General features: G+C 45.6%; 1 long non-coding RNA gene across 2 annotated transcripts in view; it reads right to left on the bottom strand.

Moving 5' to 3' along the window:
- The window catches only part of LOC144772960 (uncharacterized), a 940,307-nt gene that overhangs the window by 677,414 nt on the left and 246,344 nt on the right, over window positions 1-16,549 (bottom strand). For both annotated transcript variants that reach the window (XR_013599883.1, XR_013599882.1), the window contains exon 3: window positions 1,330-1,437. This is a non-coding gene — a long non-coding RNA (uncharacterized LOC144772960). The remainder of the gene's footprint in view (window positions 1-1,329; window positions 1,438-16,549) is intronic.

The raw sequence follows: 16,549 nt of genomic DNA, 5'->3' as shown, positions 1-16,549 counted from the left end.
GTTGTAATAGCACTGCGTGCTAAAAGTTGCGTCGTAAACGACGTTCCCCGATAGAGAGAATGATCAAGGACTGCATTATTTAGCTTTAGACATACATGTTGAAAATGGCACCTGGTCCCTGACTGGGAGGTTTTGGGAACCTCTTGTCCAGCTGGGGTTGAAAGATCTTTATGATCCTAGCTGGAGTAATTGGTGTGGTATTTACTTGTTGCCTGTGCCTGCATTGCGACCCAGAATGTTGCTCATATTACACCGCCAAGCTCACTTCCTCATTGACCATTTCAAAACAGGCGAAAATTGAGAAACAGTTAGTACAGAAGGAAATTGCAGCTCTAATGTAAATGGATGAAGGTGTGTTTTTGGATTAAAACGTTTTCTTTCTTTGTATGTATATTGGCTACATTAGGCCAAAAGGGCGGTTTGAAGTAATATAAAATCGATATCATATAATATTGGCCTAATTTATCCCATTTATTAGCATACTATCTTAGGTTAACCCCTCCATTGTGAATATACTCGAATTATGTATACATTAAGAATCTGGCCTTTTCTGACGAAACCCCATGTTGGTGTCATTTCCGCGTACCTCTTGCTCTTGCTAGGAAAACACGTGACCTGTCACTGTGTAAAGGGAGAATCTGAAAGGTCGGCCTGGGCTATGAATGGAGCATTGATTCTAACTTGGGAAACTCAAGGTCGCATCTGCCTTTCATGTGGGATGAACACATTCTTGCAGACTCTCGTGCCTGAGAACGAAAAGGGAGTCACCCTTCCTGAGCTGCCCAGTAATGAATAGCTAAGCTTTGAACTAATCATGTGTGCCATATATGGTTCCTTCCTTCAGCGAAGGGGCCAAAGGAGGTTTTTTTCCTTTTACAGTGATAAGGTGTGTTGAACTGAAAGTATATAATGACTTGTTTGAATATGAACCGGCAGTCTTCTTGTCACACTGACTGGGTGTGGACGGGGAGGCTCCTCTGCGCAGAGTCCATTGAGAATAAATGATTGGAACTTCTTCCATGCCAACTGACTGATTATTTGGTAATTAGCATTGGGGCTATTGGAGGGTATGGCTCTATTAGACTTATATTTTTTCAGTACAACAGCAGGGGGTGAGGTGCCTGGTGCGAAGGAGATGGGTCCCCTTCTAGGGGAGCAGCCACGGACAGTGGGATGGAGAGCAGCTGGGGGGTGGAGATAGTAGGGGGGTTGTGGACTGGGATATTCCTGGCACACCCATCACCACATTGAAGTCCTCTCTGAGGCTGGAGCTGGTTGGTGATCTAACTGATGTCACGTCAGAAGTGCCCTCAGTGAGGCTCCACTCACCCTCCATGCCACTGGTTCGCTCCTGCTCTGACTCGGCACTGGAACCAGTCTGGCGAGCTTCTTCTCCTTAGTCCATGGCGCTGCCTCCTCCACTGGCTGGAGCTGTTGCTGTGAACAAGAAGGAAAAAGAATCACATGAGTAATCCGTATTTACTTGACACATAGGTATCATCACAACTCTTGACAGATCAACCAAATCCATCAATTGGACTTGTGCTATTACATTTTAGTATTGTTCAGTACATGGCACTTATTAGTATGCCAGTTAATCATTGCTCCCTCACATATTATGTTGTCTGTGACATTGGGTGTCGTAATATCAAACACCACAACCACAATGTCAACTACTTAACAATGAATGATATGCCGATTAGCGACCCTCACAGAGGGCACCTTCCAGGTGATGGTCCTCCACAGCTTGGCCTTCTGATGGGAGTTCACCTGTAAGGATGACATGGTGACAGACCAGTGGCGGCTGGTGACATTTCAAAGTGTTGGGCGCGTAAACTTCCACTGACAGTGTGTCCAGACCTATAAAACTGGCTAACCTATCTCTGCTGAGCGGTTTTTGAAACGCGCAAAGCACAGAAGTCAACATGCACCTGCTGTTCAAAGTTTATACTGAGCTCTATGTGGTTTATACAATGAGATAAGCACGAGTGCGCAGTATGCATCAGTCGTTCACAGTTTATATAGGTCTATGAAGAGGTAGCACTATATCTGATCTAGTCTGAGCCTTTTACCTCCCGCATGTCTCTGTCAATGTGAGCCTAAGTCACTGACTGAGCCATCATGCCAACGTAAAGGCCAGGGCATCAAAAACGCACAAATGAGGAGCGGTGGGAGTCTTGCCACTGATTGAAATAGAAATTAGTGATGTCTTATGACCCGGTCAAGTAATTTCCACTCTGTTGTAATTTTGCTCTTTCATGTATAGTCTCAAAACTTGTTTTCATAAAAGAATCTCAAAGTTTCCTAAAATCTTTGAAAAAAGGCCTAAAAGTAAGCCCTAATCAGACCAGGACTGGGGGTTTCGAGAGGGTCTCATTGAGGTGTAGGCGGCGCCGCCCAGTACTTGGAGTTTAGTGATAAAGGTTGTCTTTGCGGGTACAAGGACAGACACGTGGCATCACCTGAAGCAGGATATTAAGAGACATGGGAGATGCCAACCTCAAACAGACTGAATGCTACTGTTAACTCAAGCTTTCCTTTCGAAATAAAGAGCGCATTGCGGCAACGTTACGGTTCAATGTGGCATTGGCACCTAGACATCAGCATTGGGTTAAGCGCTCTGAACAACCGACCACCACAAGAGCGATAAGGAGTACTTGGGGTGGCTCTGAGATTGGAGTAATGATAGGTAGCAAAGCAATGTCTGCGGTGCTTTATTCAGAAATAAACTCAGATACCGGCCATCCCCGCACTCCTGAAATAACGGTGCATTGTGGAATTACACAGAGCATGTGACCTCTACCACCATGCCTCGACAGAGGTCGAAAAGCTGCTGGGACCTGTGTCACCCCATCTCACCACTGCCAAGGGGAGATCCCGCATCCCTCTCTAGGCCTCCTTCTCCACAGCCCCCCTCAGTACCACACATCTAGCACAGCTGCCTCCACAGCCCAGTCACACTGCTGCTGTGAGGCCTAAACAGGTGTGGGGTGAATTACACAGACGTTTCTCCTTCAACTCTCAACATGTGTATTGAGGTTAACAGAGTCTACTGGCAAAACTATTCTTCTTAAAGGCATAATATATAAAATAGATGCTAAAAACAAAAGATGACATTCTATCAAAAATTATCACTCTTTACTAAAAATATGGTTAGAAAAACAAATATAGCACTAATTAATGCTTACGGAGTAAAACATTTCATGAGTACACACTTCAATACTCATCATTCAGACAATAAAAAAAAGCAAGCACTGTGTTGGTTTGGACACTGAGTTTAAGACCTTCGAGTCCACAGATATGCAGGGGTTTCACATGACTCGCAGTGCAACACATTCAATAGTAATATTACAAGGCCACAAGACAGATAGGATGCATCAGATTCATCGGTTAGGGATGGGTGATGAACAATGACGGGCATTGGCGGGAGGAGTTTAATGAAAAAAAAGATATAAATTAATTCAAACTTACCGTCCCGCGCCATCTTCTGACTGAATGGGTCCGAGTCCGACTGGGGTAGTCGTTCAATAATTATATCCTTGATCCCATGAATATTCGTAAGAAGAGATTGTTTTTTTTAAGTTGTTTTCTATGAAAGGCAGGGTAGCTGCATTTCGGGGAAAAACTTGCTAAATGCACTCCGCTGTTTTAATTACAGCTTCTGAGTGAAGACCTTTAATTCCCCCTCCCAACAGGGCCCATGATTGTGGTAGATTTACGTTGGAATTCGAACAACCGGCCAACATTTTTTGCTGTCTCTGCAATTTGAAAAGCTCGTTGTGACAATCATAGCGCAAAATCGGCCCGGTCTAGACTAAAAGAGGGCCCTGGCCAAAGACGTAAAAGCTGTGACATGACAACGTGTTTGTGCACCATAGGAGTCTCGAACCCACAGTCTCCCGCTCTTCTGCACCACTCACGTGCGGCAACAGTGCTGAACTCTGCTGCAATGTGTATTTAATCAGCAAATCCTGGCGCAGCTTAACAGCGCCACTGCGCCAGGATTGGATAAAGAGCAGGGTGAATACTGCCCATGTGAGACCCGGGTCCCCCGGGTCCCTGCCTGTCTGCGAGCTAGAGGGGAGGAGGAGGAGGGAAGGGACTACCTCGTGTGCGCATGCGTGGGCCAGTCGTAAAAAACCGACTAGTCCAAAATGCGCACACACTGTGCTGCCTGCTACGCAGCGCTCCTATTTCTGCTCAGCTGGCCCTGTCACTTACTGTCCCGCAGCCCCGCCCCACACCCTTCTGCGATGTCCGATTCTGCTTCAATGTCCCGGTACAGCTGGCTCTCATTGACGCACGCACGCAGACTGTGAGTGCGCTTCTTAGCTGGGCTAATTTATTTTTGAATTGCACTGCATATACTTAATTGCAGCGTGACGTGACGACGGTGGCTAGTGGGGCAACGCCCCAACGCCCCCAATGGACCCACCGCCACTGTAGACAGACCCTTAGTTAACATGCCACATATTTCTGAGTCAAAATCTGGTACACATAGGTCATGGTCAGATTAGCATTAATGCCTAAGGGGTAGGTAGACAAGTGGCATTATGTGCAGTTCTCCTTTGTTCAATGATGACTCCATCCCATGAGAACAGTGATAAGTTGTTTACCCCAGTACACACACTTCTACAGCTGTGTACTTGGCCAGGAAAATTATCTAGGCACTTTAAACTTAATGAAAAACAGTTTACATTCTTTTCTGTGAGATTCCTAATGCCAGTAGTGCATGGTTATTGCCCCTGTCAAATGACAATGCAGTGTGGTCGTCACTCATCTGCTCCCCTGGTTTGCCTTAGAGCTGGCTGTACAGAGGCAGGAGTCTGTCCAGCAGCACCTGGTTTTCCTCCTGGGTGAAGGCTGAGGCTTTGCCCTCTGTACGTGCCATAGTAGCTCCCAGGGGATGTGGACACAGCAATAGAGAGATAGGAGATGCAGGAATGATGCAGGTAGTGCAGACAAGTGAAGTCTGGTTTTTCTTTGATCGCCCTAAGTTGGCAGGGTATGCTCAGACGTGAGTCCCTTGCTCACTTTGCCACTGGATTCAAGCAAGCCCGGCTGAAGACGGCTGTAATGCCAGAAACCGGTCCTGGGAAGCTTGATTCCGGTCCAGGGAAGACATGGCTTGGCAGTTCGGGCTGGACTGTTCCCATGAGGCACAGGGTCAGACTGATTTGCATATGGCCATGTCTGAACTGGGGTGGCGGAGTGAGCTAAATAACGGTGATGGATTAAACCCAGATCAGTTGACTGGGGGTGAGTGTTTGTATTGTCAACACTCCGTCCATCATCCCCTTTGGTTTTTCTTTGTTCGCCCTAAGTTGGCAGGGTATGCTCAGACGTGAGTCCCTTGCTCACTTTGCCACTGGATTCAAGCAAGCCCGGCTGAAGACGGCTGTAATGCCAGAAACTGGTCCTGGGAAGCTTGATTCCGGTCCAGGGAAGACATGGCTTGGCAGTTCGGGCTGGACTGTTCCCATGAGGCACAGGTTCAGACTGATTTGCATATGGCCATGTCTGAACTGGGGTGGCGGAGTGAGCTAAAGAACGGTGATGGATTAAACCCAGATCAGTTGACTGGGGGTGAGTGTTTGTATTGTCAACACTCCGTCCATCATCCCCTTTGGTTTTTCTAAGTCTCTAGGGAACAGACAGACGTATATCTAAACCGCAGAGGTGGTCTTCAGTCCATGCGGCCAAAGTGATAGGTTCACGTTGGTCGCATTTTCTGAATCAGTCCACTGCATTACATTGCTTGCAGAGGAGACCCGTACCGCATGGTTAGAAAAAATATAATCGGACCGCGAGTGACTTTAATACATTGGCAATGGGAGGTTTTCAGGTCGGTTTCCAGCCGATACGGACACATTCCAAAAGCTGCGTCTGTCACCATAATAACTAACAGCCAACGACTGTTTCGGAATCGGTCATGATGCGCCTACCACATCCTTTGAGTAATCAGTTGGCAGGGCAGACACTATTGAAAATGTTGACATTTTGAGTAAATGCATAGCTGGATGCAGCTTTTCCCTGCTGAAAATGACATCTAACTGAAACGCTCTCACTCCCAAGATGACCGAACCGTGAGGGGCACATGTCACAGTTATTGGGAGGCTATTAACAACTGGGAAACACATAACTCCATTTACACTCTTAGGCTTGGTCACAGTCACCAAGCATTTTTGACAGTGAAGGTTCAGTCTTTATAAAGTCCTTGCCTCATGGTGTGACCCAGAATGCAATCTGTGTGATGTGAAAATGTACAGGTGGTGTATTTTACAAGTCCAGGATGATGCATTTACAAATGAATGACTACACAGTGACATTGAACAGCCACACACGCTTATGTTTGATATGTTTATTTCTAGTGTATCTTTGTGTCCCACACTTGCCTGGACACCCGCATTGTATGGGACTCATACATAGTTAATGGTTTGTGTATGTCATTGTATCTGTAATGCAGACATGACAACATGACAATGTCCACCCTGTCACAGTAGAGTGCAAGATTACCATTGTGAGACACTGTGGGTATGTGATGTCCCACAAATCAGGCATTACATGATCCTATTGTGGGTACATTTGAAGCATGTGATTGTTCTCACAAAACTAGATCTAGGCTTATTTTGTCATGAGTTGTGGAGTATGCCATGCTAGCTTTACATGAACAGTGACAGACTCTAGTGAAGTTTACACTACTGCACTCTAATTGCTGTGTCACCATAGCTTGGAAGCATGCCCAGCAAGGGTCAGTATGCTGTGATATGTATGCGAGGACAAATTCATTAATTGAAATGTTTATTTCCATTGGCATCCGGTGTTAATTGTGGTAATTTTTGATTTCCTGTATGTCAAAGTGCATGGTGATACTCTGGGATGGGGTGTTGTGGGTATAGGAAGTGGTAGCGCCTAGCTGTTTTTGCGTATAAGTGGGTGGAGTTTTGCTTCGTTCAGTGCAAAAGGTAGGGGAATCACCCTAAGACCCCTAAACGTGTGGAGGGAGGAATCCTGCACAAAACTGTAAATAAAAGATCCTATGCACACGCTTATGATTAGTCAATGAGAGTTCATCAAGTGTTTCAAATACAAATGTCAATAAACTTCCATGAGTAGGTTTTTATTGTTCTATATTTATTCGAGAAAAGCACCAAGAGCATCCAGCCAACACGTGTTTCGTCAACGGGAAATATCCCGTGACTTCTCCAGGGCTGTCCTTCTGTAGTGTAGTTCCTATATACCTAATAGGCTCTGCACATTGGAATAATATATACCATAGTTTTGACATAGGACTGAGGCCAGTATGTCTCTATCAAGTTGTCACGAAGTGTACCTGAATTCCTTTGGTTTCCGTGGGAACAGTTGGCATGAAGGGAGGTTCCAGCTGAATAGTTCCCAACTCCCCAACACCCCTGGACCCAGAGTACTGTAAATCCAGGAGGGAGGGGGAAAGGGGAAGTGGAGAGACAAGAGAGACTGCCACAAGGTGTCGTTAAGACTCTTCTGAAATGGTCTGGTCACACCTAAAACATTAAGCACATCATTACTACAGTTCTCAAACACCCTTGGAATTCTAACCTAAAATCTTTCTAACTCTCTACCCACCTTTTAGTAATGTGGAATTTGCTGCTCTCTTATGGTTACTTCAAAAGATCTTAAGTAGTGGAAATATCCCTGCTTAGTAGAATTTATTGAAGGGTCAAAGTCTCAGTTTTGTGCCAGCAGAGTTGAAGTGGTGGTATATAACAGTATCAACCATATGCATATAATTAAGATACCCCCATATACTATGTGACTGCCGTCGTTATCTTCTGACCCAAAATGAAGACTGCTGTTCACGACGTACACTCCTGTCTGATCCTCATTACAATTTGAATACTTGGCTCTCTCTGAATGAAGACTGAAGATAGTTCTGTACTGTGAAATATGCTGTGAATTCCTTCCTTAGCAGAGTTAGGAGTGAATTCCAGTTGTCAGACAAGTTCAAAGAAGATGCCGATATTTTTCTTAGCAAGCGGCAAATTTAAATGTGCAAGTTCTCTTACCGCTTATGCTGGATACCCAGGAAATGCCTCAAACAGGAATGACAAGCGCTGAAGACGAGCGCTGACAAACTCACAACCAGCTGCTGCGAAGTCCATGAAGAGGCCCCGGAAGAGTCAGGATACTGCAGCTTGAAGGCACAGGAGGAGTTGAAGGGGCGCTTCAAATCTGACTGGAAACTCTCAGCTACAACTACGGACTGTCTTGTGAATGACGGAAAAAAGGTCAGTTTCGAGACAGGAAGCACGAGACAAAACGTCTCCGCTATAACTAATTAAACTGAACAGTTTTTTTTCAAAAAATTGCAGCGCATCACGAGGAATGCCTAAAAAAACAAGAATGCGGGCTTACTGACGCACTTGGCAAAGAGCGTCTTGCTGCCTGAAATTCTACAGTTGAAGTGCGCAGTAGAAAGGACCAGCGCACCTGAAATGGCGGACTGGGCTAACCACTAGTGCGCTAACTGAATAGGTAGCATGGCACAACCAGGAACTGGAGCGAGTATTAGACATACAGTGACTGTGCCACCCGCTGTCGCCAACTCCAAACTGCTAGAACACTAGTAGCAGCTAAGTGAACAGAGCGTTTGGAAACCCAGGAAACAGTTTTAAACCCAGGTCTGACACAAGTACATTAAACTTAATTACGTGTGTGTGCCAGGTAACTCAGAGGTCACTTGAAACTTTCTCGAATGAACAAGAAGGGATTCGTTTCTGACAACCGCATAAACATGACAACATTGTTTCCCTTAGAGTCCGAACAATATCTTCAGAGTCGTGGAAACAATAGATAACCATTTCACTCAGTCAATCGTGCATGCTATGTTTCTACAGAGTTGCACAGAAATAGATAGATGGGGCTTTTCAATAAAAGAGTTTATTGAACAGTCTTATTGCTCTTGCAAGACATATGAAGTGCTACAATCGTAAGACAATGCGAAGTATAATGGTACAGCGTAAACAGTAATATAAAATAATACTGTAATAGCATGGTCTGTAGCTATGACATATATAAAAATACATATATAAATAATACAAACTAAAATACTCAACTGGTGCTTCTAAAATGATCCTACCCCAGTGTACCTAGCGTAAGTCTAGCGGATGATACCCAGCTGGTTATCACTCTAGCTGAAGGGCCATCTGCGTCTGCTACGAGGTTTAGAGATGGTATGGCAGCAGTCGCCCAGTGGATGGCTGAGAACTGCTTACAGCTTATTGCTAGCAAAACTGAGGTTCTGCGGGCAGGGAAAAACACCGCCCTATGGAACGAACATTGGTGGCCGGCATCGCTGGGCACTATTCCAATGCCCAAGCCCCTAGTGAAGAACTTGGGAGTATGGATGGGTTCCTCGCTCAGCTTTCAGTCCCACACAAAGAGAGTGGCAGCTACTTGTGTGGGCTTGCTGAGAGGTCTAAAACCAATCCTGAAGTACTTTGAGCCAGCAGTTCGCCAGCTTATAGTTCAAGCCACGATCATCTCTCGCTTGGACTATGCTAGCGTGTTGCTCCTAGGTGCGAATAAAGCCGAGATCTTGCGACTCCAACGGGTCCAAAATCTGTCAGCGAGAACTTTGGTCGGGCTCCCTCGCAGATGCTCTGCCAGAGCAACAATTGGAAGACTACATTGGCTCCCGATTGCTTCTCGGATCAAATTCAAAGCCCTCGTCATGGCATTTAAAATCCTTAAAACCGGGAGACCGGCTTTACTGCGCCCATTGCTGACTTGGTACCTGCCCCCCCGGAGCTTGCGCTCGCTGGGGCAACACCTGGTGGAGGTACCATGTGCCAAACTATGCCGTATGGGTGGTCGCTCCTTCCGGTTGTTAGCAGCCAAATTATGGAACTCTCTGCCGGTCCACATCCGTGGAATGGAGAATTTGTTGGCTTTTCGGAAAGCCATTAAGACCATCCTTTTCTCACTTCCATAGGCTTCTGTATTTGCCTCACTGTCCTTGAGTATCTGTTTTTTCTGATCTAGCAGCGCCGGGACGCCTCTTTGCTGGGGCAGCTGTTGCGCTTTATCAAATCCCTAACATAACATAACATAGTACGAGGGAAGAAGTAGGTGCTGTTTTAGCTATAGTTTAGTTTAGTTGTACCAAGACTTTGCCAAAGGTTTCTCTAGGTTCTAATCAGCTCCATACCTTAGAATGAGAGAGGTTGGTATCTCTTTCCCGGGACTCGATCTCTAACCCCGCAAGGGGAGTCAGAAACACTGGAGCTGGATTCTCGGCGAGGAGGATGACAGCGTCTGGTCAGTGCGTCAGTTGGGAAGTTAACATCCTTCGGGACTTGCTGTGACGAGCCGTGTCGTGCAAGTTGCTAGCCAAACCGCATCGAACCGTGCCTTGCCATAGCAAGTGAAGGTATATTTATACCTTGAAGGTGTTTAGGAAGGCCTGTTGTGACATACAAGTTGGGCATATGAACATCATGAATGAACGCCTAAGGATTAGATGTTCATGCATAATAAATGAGTCCATCGAGAAATCAATATCCAGGCAAGGGGAAGTCCTAAAGGCTTAAGAGTCTGGTTTTCCAAGAACTAGTTGCGACGCAGAGGATCGGATGTACTTGACCATGCCTCTATTTGGTTGGCATGAGCAATGCCTAATTAAGGGCTGGATTTCTATGCCTAAATAAGGGCAATGCGAATTGTACCTATATAAGGGCATATATCGGGAAATCTATATACCGTATCTAAATCAACACACAACACTTTGTGTGTGTATTCTTTCCAGTAATCACTCCGCCGGTTATAATCCCGGCATGGTTCGCCAATGTTTTAGCGTCTTCTGTGTTTTCCAAAAGATTATATTATTGATACTTCAAAATCCAAACTAAATCGTGGTTGGATTGTGGCTTGCCCGTGCCGTATCATGAGGGAAACGTATTCCTTTTCACACAATGGGATTCCCTGCCGTGAGCGAGTACGCTGGCAGTCTGTGTCAGCTTCGGGCTTGTTCCTGCTTCATTGGGACATTGTGGACTAACACCAATTGTGTTTACACTCTACGCATAGGAATCACAGGCAATCTCCAGTGTACAGGCCATTCTCAGACATACAAACAATGGAAGAACGGGACATCATCAAGAAGTATCATTTCATGAGGGGAACAATTGAAGTGTTGTGCCTGCAGTTGTCACCTCATTTTCAGCCTGGTCACACTTATCCAACAGCACTGACCCCCAAGGTGAAGGTGATGGCAGTAGGCCTGGGCGGTAAATTCCATTCCGCTCGCGGAATTGGCGGAATTTGGGTAATTTAGCGTTCCGGGGAGAACGCAAAATTGCCCACAATTATGCGCTCCGCGACTTCACGAAATTTCTGCTTGTTTGCATTCTCAAAATGCGTGTTCGTGAGATATTTCCCCCCAAGCACGCAAGCAGCGATTGCGAACAGTTAAAAAGCACCGCGAACAAGCCGCGTTATCGCGTAATTTCTGCTTGTCCGCAGAGATTTTTTACCGTTTCGCGGAGATTTGCATAATGCGATTACGCATATTCCGCCCACCCCTAGATGGCAGCATTGCATTTGTTTGCCACAGGATCATTCCAATACACAGTGGCAACATCGGGTGGAATGTCCAAGCCCATTTTCAGCAATGTCCTTCGGGATGCGTTGTAGACATTGCTCTGTTACCTGGATGACTACATACAGTTTTTGAAACCTGGAGAGTTGTCTGACATAAAGGGTGGTTTCTTTGCCTTTGGATGGATATCCCATGTCATTGGCTCCATTGATGGCACCCACGTTGCTTTTATCCCACCACAGGCCAATGAACAGGTCTATTGTAACCATAAACATTAACACATTACCACTCTATCAATGTACAGGTGGTGTGTTTAGCGGACATGTCCACCTCACACGTCTGCGCCTGTTTCCCTGGTTCAGCACATGCCGCATACATCATGCAAAACAGCGTCTTCCACCATTTGATGTCTCAAATGCAACCTGACCGGACCTTGGATTCTTGCTAGGTGATGTTGTATGTGTATGTAACAGTGTGTGTTGGTTGTGTGCCAGATAGTGATTCATTTTTCAGACAACTAAAGTATTTTGTGTGTTCACTGCAGGAAACTTTGTAAACCCCAACAGCCCTAGTTACTGACACCATTGCGCAACCCAGGCACCCCAGCACAAGTGTGCCATAATGAGGCCCATGGTAGGATCAGGCGAGTCGTGGAGATGACTTTTAGCCTACTGAAAACAACGTTTTGCTGTCTGGACAGCGTGGGAGGAGCCCACTAATATGCCCCAATAAAGGTGTGCCAGATCATCACTGCTTGCTGATGCTATAAAACGTAGCAATACATAAGGGATACCTCCCATACTGGATGACGGAGACCAGGAGGTATTATTCAAGAACAAGGGTCCTTAGCATTTTAGATAAAACAAACAAGATAGAATATAGGCCATAATTGGAGACTATATTTTGTCACTGTCCAGCCGGACAGTAAGTTTTATTTTTCAACAATGTAATTCTTGTGAAAAGAATAACCAGGCACAATCCTGTACCACAAGACAGAGGAACACAAGAAACTGAAGAATCGAAGAAATTAGAATAAAAGGAAAACAGGCAAAAGAAAGAGCAAATGTTGGCCACTTATCAAATCAGTGTTACATTCAAGGTATGCCAACCAACTGCCAAAACACAACAAATTTTACACAATGGTTTAGGTTGCGAAGGCAATCTACATAGTCGACGTTTCGATCCCTAGTGCTCAATTAAATGGGACCATCATCAGGACTGACAAATTTACATTATTTGCCTGTCAGTATGTATTGTTTTGACGCCTGTAGAGAAATATAAGGAGGAAAAAAGGCGAAAGAGAGAACTGTTTTAGAATTTCAAAACATTTTCTGTTCACTAGACCTGAATCATCATGGATCACACATGATAACAACACTCTTGTACTCAGAACCGGCTTGTTTGTGCCTATATCTGTGATGCACTCGTGGAGGGGTTGCTTAATCTAAAACGACGTGATAGTGACTTTGTGAGCAGCACCGTCTGACATAATGAATAAGTAAATAAAGAACAATTTTTGCGCGAACATTTTCATTTGGAGCCATGCTATGTGGCTAGTACATCAAAATCGACGTGACAGTGACTTTGTGAGCAGCACCATCAGACATAATGAACAGTATTTGCGCGAACATTTCCATTTGGAGCCGTGCTAAGTGGCTAGTACATGCATTGGGCGTCCTTCGTAAAGTGACTAAATGAAACCATTATTTGCGCGAACATTTTCATTTGAAGCCGTGCTAAGTGACTAGTACATGCATTCTGCGTTCATCGTGAGGTGACTAGAGGGGCGGGCAGCATGGACTTAAGCTGGGTCGGCAGGGGTAGCGACCCTGTTCCAGGTGGTTTGGGAGGGAGTTGTGGGTCAACGACCTGAAAAAAGCGGGATGTTCAGATTCGGGTACCACTACGGGCCGGACTGTACGGGCTTAAAACGCCGGGGCGCAAAATTACCTTGAGGACTCAGGTGGTCCAAACTCCGTCTGGGAAGTCCAGAAACTCATAGGTAGAGCACGTTCCCTGTTGGGCAAGGAATTAAAATCAGAGCGAGGTCTGAGCGAGGCAAGGGTGCACAGGATCCAAGGATAGAAAAACGGGGGGGAAAAACCTCGTGGGGTCAAGGGTTTAATGCGCTCTTACCTGCGGGCGTGTGGTTTTCAATCTATGTCTCGATCGGCATAGTAGGGCAGCGGGCGGGCAGTCAATGTCCTATACAGCGCTGTTACTCACTGGGGGCCAATGCACTTAAATGTGAGTGCAGGGCGGCAGCGTGCAGCGCGTCCGTCAGTAGACGTCAGCAATGGGCGCCATCTTGGGAGGGGAGTGAATGGCACATTCAGTGCGCCATATTGGGTTGGTCAGGGCTACGAATTCGGGCAGCTAGGGGGAGATGAACATAGGGGTTCAATTAATGCGCCTTGTATGAGGACCTCAAGAGGGTGACATTTGTGAAATTAACCATGCATATAGTGGTGAGAGGGTGTTTATTTACAGTGCAGGTGCAGGGTAATTTGGTGACATTACAACAGACCATTAAAACTTCTCATATTGGGCGACCAAAAATTACAAGTACGAATCTAGTCTCCGTAGTTTAGACAATACTTCCAGAAAAAGCAGCATTTTAATATAGTCCTTCAAAGAAGGCTAGTCCAGTCCTCTAGGCGATTCAGACCTTTCTGAATGGTGTTGAATTGGATCATTGTTCTTAGTTCTTCCTTATTCAATAGCTGAGCCAAATTGCCGCCTCTTGGGGGAAGTTTCACGACTTTGAGGATGGTCCACTTGATGTCGTTCTCAGTGTGTCCTGCTGAATTATAATGGTCCACCAGAGGGGCATTTGCAGTGTTACATCTGATCCGGCTTCTGTGTTGGCAGATTCTAGTCCTTACTTTCTGCGTTGTTTGACCCACGTACAGTTTGGGGCAGGGGCATTCAATAACATAAATCACATTTGATGTGTTACAGTTTGAAAAAGATCGTCTTTCAAATGTGATGTGCTGGTGCGTGAATTTTGTGCCCTCCACCGTGAAGTCGCAAACAATACATTTACCACATTTAGCATGACCTACAATGGGTGGCAAACCCCACGCTGCTTCGAGTGTGTTCCCTTGCGTAGCAACTGGGAGAGCCGCCCTCACGAGATGGTCTTTTAGATTTTTATTTTTCTTAAACGCAAAGAGGGGTTTATCAATCATGATACTCCCTACATTTAGAGTTGGCCAATGCTTAAGAATCGATTTACGGATTCTGTTGGATATTGGAGAGAAGGTGGTGACACAGGCTACTCTCTCTTTCTTAGTTCTTTCTTTTGGGATTAACAACACTTCCCGCGGGCAGTACCATGCACGTTTGGAAGCTTGTCTCACAATTCGTTTAGGGTAGCCTCTGTCCTTTAGTTTTGTGGACAATACCTCGGCTTCTCTGAAATAGTCTCTCTTATCAGAGCAGTTGCGTCTGATCCTCAGAAATTGTGAGTATGGCAATGAATCTCTGAGGGCCCTGGGGTGATTGCTTTTATAGTCCAAAAGCGTGTTGCGCTCTGTGGGCTTGCGAAATAACTTTGTGAGAAGCTCACCCTCTGCATGGTAAATGGTAAGGTCTAGGAATGCTATCGAAGACTTGTCGTGGGTGAGGGAAAAGGTAAGACCAAGGCAGTTATTATTGAGCCAATGGAGGAACTGTGGTAATGTCTCAGAGGGCTGAGTCCAGATCATAAAAATGTCGTCTATGTAACGACGCCAGAGTTTTATGCCCGGATAGAATGGATTTCCTGGCACCAGGATTGAGCCTATTTCTAGCTGGTCCATGAATAGTACGGCCAGGTTGGGGGCAAAAATAGCCCCCATAGATGTCCCCTTGATCTGTTGGTAGTAGGTGTTGTCAAAGCAGAAAAAATTTTTTGTCAAGCAAAGCTCGAGTAGTTGCAGAATAAATAAGGAGGGTACCCTGTGTGGACGGAGCCGTGTATCTAAGATTTTTTGAATCACTAGTAAAGCAGCCGTTTGCGGGATGTTTGTATACAGCGATTCTACATCTAGGGTGCACAGGGTTTCATACTCTGGGTCAAATTCCAAGTGTTCAACAAAGGTAATCATAGACATGCTGTCTCTGACATAGCAAGTCGTGGAGGGCACGAAGTTTTTGATAAAAAAATCAACATAGGCCCCAAGTGGTTCTAGCACGGAACCACATGCAGATACAATTGGGCGCCCGGGAGGGTTGGCGAGGTTTTTATGTATCTTTGGCAAGGTGTATATTACCGGGATGCGGGGGGATTTGGTGTTGAGGAAATTATATTCCTTCTTGCTCAGAAATCCTTCTGCACATGCTTGGGATGTTAGCTCCTTAATGGTATCTTGTATTTGGCTGGTGGGATTGCCAGGGAGCCTTTGGTAGTGCTCCGTATTATTCAGTTGGCGCAAGATTTCTTCTTTATAGGCCTGTATCTCCTGAATCACTATCCCTCCACCCTTATCTGCACTTTTAATGATTATGTTGTTGTTGCCTTTCAGGGTATTGATGGCGTTTTTTTCGGACAGAGATATGTTATAAGGAACGAATAGTTTCTGATTTTGAATCTGTGACAAGTCATTTAGAACTAGTTTTTCAAAAGTCACAATTTCCGCCGGAACCATCGAGGATGTGGGCGAAAAAGTGGAAGGTGGTCTAAATGGTGTGTATGACTCTTGTTTGGGGCTGGGGTGTAGTTGGAAAAAGGCTTTCAGACGTATTGTCCTGAAGAATCTCAACAGTTCTGTCTGAAGCTCCATAAAATCCGGACGAACCGTGGGCACGAAGGACAGGCCTTTTTTGAGTAGTTCCATTTCAGTATTGCATAGACAATGTTTAGAGAGATTGAATATAGGAATAATCTCATTTGGAGGGCCAGCTACCATTGGTAAAAATTGTTCCGGGTTTTCCGTTCTCCCGGGGGGTTGTGCCATCTTTTCTTTGCTTTGCCTCGTTGTGGGGTGT

The sequence above is a fragment of the Lissotriton helveticus genome, chromosome 8, assembly GCF_964261635.1.
Source record: "Lissotriton helveticus chromosome 8, aLisHel1.1, whole genome shotgun sequence".
NCBI classification, from domain to species: domain Eukaryota; kingdom Metazoa; phylum Chordata; class Amphibia; order Caudata; family Salamandridae; genus Lissotriton; species Lissotriton helveticus.
Note: the sequence above shows the minus strand (reverse complement) of the source record. Positions and strands in the feature narration are given on the sequence as shown.